General features: G+C 40.2%; 1 non-coding gene across 1 annotated transcript; it reads left to right on the top strand.

Annotated features, from left to right (window-relative positions):
• The first annotated feature begins 343 nt into the window (after positions 1-343).
• Positions 344-416, top strand: TRNAG-CCC (transfer RNA glycine (anticodon CCC)). The gene has a single exon. It is a non-coding gene; the product is annotated as a tRNA-Gly (tRNA).
• The last annotated feature ends 6258 nt before the right edge of the window (positions 417-6674 follow it).

Below are 6674 nucleotides of genomic sequence, written 5' to 3'. Positions count from 1 at the left end.
CTTCTGTAACCATACGTTTGTTTTCTATGTCTGTGGGTCTATTTCTGTTTTGTTTATAGACTTATTTATATTATTTTTTATATCCCACATATAAGTGAAATCATATAATACTTGTTTTTAGCTTACTTCACTTAGTATGATACTTAACATATTTTTTCTATAAAATAGCCTCTATGGTATCCTCCCTCCTCATTTTCCCATCTCAAGGGTCTCTCTGGGTGGGGAGATGGGGGGGGTGATTGTGTACTTGACGAAACTGACTGTAGACACTGCTGTTTCTGTAAAACAACCTCAGTAATAGGAGAGGACCTGTCGATCACATATTAAAATACTTCACAGGGCTTCCCTGATGGTCCAGTGGCCAAGACTCTGTGCTCCCAATGCAGGGGCCCCAGGTTCGATCCCTGGTCAGGGAACTAGATACCACATGCCACAACTAAGACTTGGTACAGCCAAATAAATAAATATTAAAAAAAAATACTTCACATTTACCAACATTATCAGTCTGTAAATTTATATATATATATATATGTGGACTTCTTTTTCTTAGACTGTGGAATAGTTGTATGCACTATACTTATTTTGATGTGTTTTGTGGATTTTTGTAGTTTGAAATTGACCTACCATGCTCTGATGAATACTGATTCTCATAACAACTGTTTGATGTAGTATGAATAGATGTGAACTCAAAGACACTGAAGCCGTGGACTGAGCCTGGAACTGTTGCCTCTTGGCCAGCAGTGCCTTGACCAAGGTTGACTGAATGCATACGGCCTTGTAGGTATTGCCCTGAAGACCAATGCAGGTCTCCCACTGTGTGGACTGGGAGCAGTACAGGTATTTGTTGTCCCTGAAATAACTACAGTAAGCTCCATCCTTTTTTTAAAAAAGTTAATTATTTAGCTGTGCCAGGTCTCATTTGCAGCGCTCAGGATCTTCCATCTTCACTGGGACATGTGGGATCTTTAGTTGAGGCATGTGGGATCTAGTTCCCTGACCAAGGATTGAACTTGGGACCCCTTGATTGGAAGGGCAGAGTCTTAGCCTCTGGACCACCAGGGAAGTCCCAAGCTTCATTTTCTTTACTGAGGGGAATCTTAGTGTTGCGTTTTCATCAGTTTCAGAGCTTGTGATTGACTGTACTCTTAACTATTGATTAGTTTTCTTTGAGGAAGCCTTGGAGCTTTTGGAGAGGAGGACATTTGTGCTCGATATGAAGCCTTGTTTCTCACCTTATGGCTCCTCTTTCTTGGCACTAAAGACAGAGTAAGAAAGTCTTATAATAACAAAGGCTTTTATTGCCTTCCCATCTTGAGGGCAGCTCATCTTCTTGCTCTGGGCTAAATGCCCTGTAACCCCCATCATAAAGGGTATGAATAGCTTTACTGGAATCTTATCTTTTTTTTTTTTTTTTTTTTTTTTTTGCCTTCTGTGGAAGTTGATGTCACTTGTAGCTGACAATGAAATGTGAATCTGAAGATTCTTAGGTATTTTCTCATACAGCATTCTTTGCTGCATTTCAGGCCTTGTTACCCTCTGCCCAACAGGGAGGTATTCCTTTGCCTCATTCACTGCGTCTACAGATATTCCTTGAGTGCCTTTTAGATGCCAGGTATTTTATAATTGGGCTTCCCTGGTGGCTCAGTGGTAAAGAATCTGCCTGCAAAGCAGGAGACGTGGGTTCGATCCCTGTGTCAAGAAGATCCCCTGGAGAAGGAAATGGCAACCCACTCCAGCATCCTTGTCTGGGAAATTCCATGGACAGAGGAGCCTGGAGGGCCACACACCATGGGATCAAAAAGGGTTGGATATGACTTAGTGACCGAGCATATTTTATCATTAAATTTCTAACCTGAGGACTGGTGTCCATGGTTTGCCAGATTTTAAATTCTACCGGATAACTAGGTTTCAAGTTAATTAATTCTGCTACTGCTACTGCTAAGTCACATCAGTCGTGTCCAACTCTGTGTGACCCCATAGACTGCAGCCCACCAGTCTCCCGTCCCTGGGATTCTCCAGGCAAGAACACTGGAGTGGGCTGGCATTTCCTTCTCCAGTGCATGAAAGTGAAAAGTGAAAGTGGAATCGCTCAGTCGTGTCCGACTCTTCACGACCCCATGGACTGCAGCCTACCAGGCTCCTCCATCCATGGGATTTTCCAGGCAAGAGTACTGGAGTGGGGTGCCATTGCCTTCTCCTAATTAATTCTAGGTGCTTAAAAATAATACTTCCTATTAAGATGAAAATTAATCATATAAGATTAATACAGGTAATTGAAAGCCTTGCTGTATCTGAAACAGCTCTTAAGATCCTCAAATTTTGACAAGTTGGTCCAAAATTTTTCTACCAAAACAAACAAACAAAAATCCAACCAACCCCTATGATCTTTAATTCACATTGCAAATTGATTTATGGTATTGGAAATTACAGAAGTGTTCACACAACTTGTAAATTCTAAGTGCACTTTTTAGGAAATCCATCAAATTGTGGTTTGACAAGCCCTTAAATATTACTACTGACCACAGGCATTAGTAATTCAGAAGACTGTTTTTTTTACTTTATCACTAGAAGTATATGGGATATTCTTGAGTAAAGACATGAATTTTTATTCAATGAAACTCCACAAACAGCAAATCTTATTTTTTGCAATTCTGTGCTAATGGTGAGTTCATTTGGGAATGTGCCAGAGGTTAACTTTTCCTATTGCTTTTCCTGGGCTTCCCTGATAGCTCAGTTGGTAAAGAATCTGCCTGCAATGCAGGAGACCCCGGTTGGATTCCTGGGTTGGGAGGATCCCCTGAAGAAGGGATAGGCTACCCACTCCAGTATTCTTGGGCTTCCTTGTGGTTCAGCTTGTAAAGAATCTGCCTGCAATGTGGGAGACCTGGGTTCAATCCCTGGGTTGGGAAGATTCCCTGGAGAAGGAAAAGGCTACCCACGCCAGTATTCTGGCTTGGAGAGTTTCATGGATTGCTTCTCCTGTCCTATTAACAGGAATCTGAAACATAGTTCCATTGGGTTGAAGGTTAGCTTGCAATTCTATGCTGCACTGGATTCTGAAATATGCTAATATTTCCAGTTCATTTTTCCATTGTATTTCTATTTCCTATTTTTCATTGTTTGCTTTTACATATATGCTTTTCCTGTATCAGTTTTTCCCTCTTGAGTCCATCTCCAAATAGTCATTTTAAAAGTCATTTAAATATCATTAAATCAGCTATACTTCAATTTAAAAAAAATACATTTAAAATAATTAAATTAGTTGGAGAAGGAAATGGCAACCCACTCCAGTACTCTTGCCTGGAAAATCCCACGGACAGAGGAGCCTGGTAGGCTACAGTCCACGGGGTCGCAAAGAGTCGGACTTGACTGAGCGACTTTACTCACTTACTTACTTACTTACTGGCTATCTCTAAAATAGAAAAATGCATACTAATCCTTGTTTTGTTCTCTCAAAAATAAAGTTCTCCATTGCAGTTTAAATAAAATAAAATAATTAAATTAGTAAACAATTTGTAAAAGCTACTAACATTAGAATTTTATGGATTCTTTCAGTATATTCAAAGCTTTTCTGATTAAATAATGGAAGACAATCTAAAAAACTTTCGTTTTTTTAAAGATGTTAACTTCTGGCTCAAATCACATCTTTTAAAAAAGTTGTGTTCATTATATGAAAAATTAAAAGTTCTAAATACCAATGACCTTGGCTTCATCTGTGAGCTTATGGTATATTCAGACAGAACAAACCCTGCTGCTCTCCCTGAAATTCTATAATTGTGAAGTGTTTTGTAAATTTTTGGTAGGTGAAGTTCACTTTAGTTCTCCTCGATTATTTTCATTCTTTCCCTTGTTAAAATAGTTCGTGTTATCACCCCCTTGAGATAAAGAAGTACTTTTGGACAAAACGTGATTCCAGCCAGAGAATATTTTATGTAACTTAAGGGTTAGTAAAATTTTATTACTTGCTTCCTCAAGAAAATCTAGATGCTATCTATTTAGCCTCTAACCTTCTTTGACATAATCCTCACTCTCACTTTATGACAGTCTCTTCTGTTTTATTTAATGGTTTAATAGAATCATGTTTGGAACTGGCTGGAAAGCAATTGCAAGAAATGGTTCACAGGCTACTTTTAATGGGCAGTGTTAGAGGATTTATGGCTCTCAGCTCTAACATTATTATTGTTATTAAAAATTATTTGTTGATTGCTGGTGGTTGTGCTTGGAGTCACATGAGACATAAAGAAGCTGTAATCATTGCCCTACGCTCCATTATCCGGCAAATAAAAGTGATGTGTCTCCATATGGTCTCTCTGACTCTATCTGAGCTATATCCCCCTGTAGGTAATGGATATTGCTTAGTGTGAGATGATGCCTTTTCACCTTATTTTCACTGACTTTCTTCCCACAAGTATTAGATTCCATGACAGTCCAGTTGAACTCCCTAAGAGAAAGCACTGGAGTGTCAAGGTGTACCATTGACCTCTGCCTGCAGGTCACGTTGCTTCCTGATGCCAAGACGAGCCTTAGGCTGCCCTTGCCCATGTCACCGAGCGAGTGTTGGAGATAACCACAGAGGTCAGAGTCATTCAAAACTTACTGGAAGAGACATTTCCCCACAGGGGTGAGATAAAGGGATTTCTTCCCTCACACTGGCAAGGACACTTGAAAAACTCTACTTGTGCCCAGATTGATAAGAGTTGTCTCTTTTTTTATTTTTTAAAATTTTTGGCCATGCATGTGGGATGTGGGATCCCAGCATGTGGGATCTTAGTTCCTGGACCAGGGACTGAACCCTTTCCCCTTGCACTGGAAGAGTGGAGTCTTAACCACTGCATCCCCTGGGAGGTCCCATTGTCTCTCTTAGGCTTGTTTATGCTTGCAGTAAATTTTATTCTCTGCAGGCCTGTTGACTGGGCAGACGAGGGCAGGTGCCATGGGAGGGGGGATGCTCTTGGCATCAAAGGCCCTGTCCCTTTTGATTCCAGTTGAAAACAGAATTTCTTTTTTTGTTTGTTTGTTTGTTTTGTTTTGAAAACAGAATTTCTAAAGCACACTTCTCCAGCTCGCTAAGGAAGAGAGGAAGGAGGAAGGCAGAAAGGGACGGAAGCATAGAAAGAAGGAAGGAACAGAGGAGGGAAGGCAGGCAGTTAGAATTAGGCAGTCACTCAAAAGATTTGTTGTTTATTTATTTATGTTGAAGTATAGTTGATTTACAATGCTGTGTTAATCTCTACTGTACAGCAGATGATTCAGTTATACATACATACATATGCATTTTCAAATATTCTTTTCCATTATGATTTATCATAGGACATTGAATATAGTTCCCTGTGCTATCCAGTAGGACTTTGTTGGTTATCCATTCTGTATATAGGCGCTTACATCTGGTAACCCTAAATTCCCACTCCGTCCTTCCCCCAATCCCCTCCCCCTTAGTAACCTCTAGTCTGTTCTCTATGTCCATGATTCTATTTCTATTTCATAGATAGGTTCATTTTTCATTTTGTGTCATATTTTAGATCCCATATATAAGTGAAAGCATTTGGTATTTGTCTTTCTCTTCCTGACTTACTTCACTTAATATAATCTCTAATTGCATCCATGTTTCTGTCAATGACTTTGTTTCATTTTTTATGGCTGAGTAAGATTCCATTATCTGTATGTACCACATCTTCTTTATCATTCATCTGTCCATGGGCACTGAAGTTGCTTCCATGTCTTGGCTAATGTAAGTATTGACGCCATGAACATAGGGGTGCTTGTGTCTTTTTGACTTACAGTTTCATCAGGGTATATTGCAGGACCACATGGCAACTTCCTTCTTAGTTTTTTAAGGAACTCCATATTGTTCTCCCCCACAGCTGCACCAACTTACATTTCCACCAAACGGTGTAGGAGAGTTCCCTTGAAAAGATTTTTGTAAGGGACTGCGCTTGGCTCTCTGGTGGTAAGGCAGGGTTGGGGGGCTGGTGTGGGAAACACAGGTAAAATATAGAAGGAACCTTCCCCAACCAGAGTATAGATAATCAGAAAGGGTAAAACATGTGTTCCATACCCATAGCACAATGTCAAAAGTAGGAAGTGGCACAAAGGATCCAGATGGAGCACTAGGGAATCCAGGGAACAGAGCAGGCTTCTAGCTGGTCTTCACTCTATCAACAGGGCCACAGCGGACTAAAGACGCATCATTGCTGTTGTTTAGTCGCTAAGTTGTGTCCAATTCTTTGTCACCCTATGGATCAAGCCTGCCAGACTCCTCTGTCCATGGGATTCTCCAGGCAAGAATACTGGAGTGGGTTGCCATTTCTTTCTCCAGGAGATCTTCCCAACCAAGGATTGAACCCGAGTCTCCTGCATTGACAAGCGGATTCTTTACCACTGAGCTATCAGGGAAGCCCACAATGCACCCTACTTTCCACAATCTCTCTTTCCTCCTACTTTCCATCAATTATTTCTTATAAAAAGAGCATATTTCTTAGCAGTGGAAAAGGAAAGGCAACTGTATGAAGAGGATATCAAACATTTAACAATACAGAAGAGGAGAGAAAGAATCTTGGAGCTCTGAATGTTTGTTTCCAACCACCTTAAAGAGGATTAAAATATAAAAACCACACCGTTGTAACAGTCCTTCCTTTTCAAGAGAAAGGAAGAAATACATTTTATTTTGCAGTGCA

Source organism: Muntiacus reevesi, chromosome 4 (genome assembly GCF_963930625.1).
Source record: "Muntiacus reevesi chromosome 4, mMunRee1.1, whole genome shotgun sequence".
In the NCBI taxonomy this organism is placed as follows: domain Eukaryota; kingdom Metazoa; phylum Chordata; class Mammalia; order Artiodactyla; family Cervidae; genus Muntiacus; species Muntiacus reevesi.
Note: the sequence above shows the minus strand (reverse complement) of the source record. Positions and strands in the feature narration are given on the sequence as shown.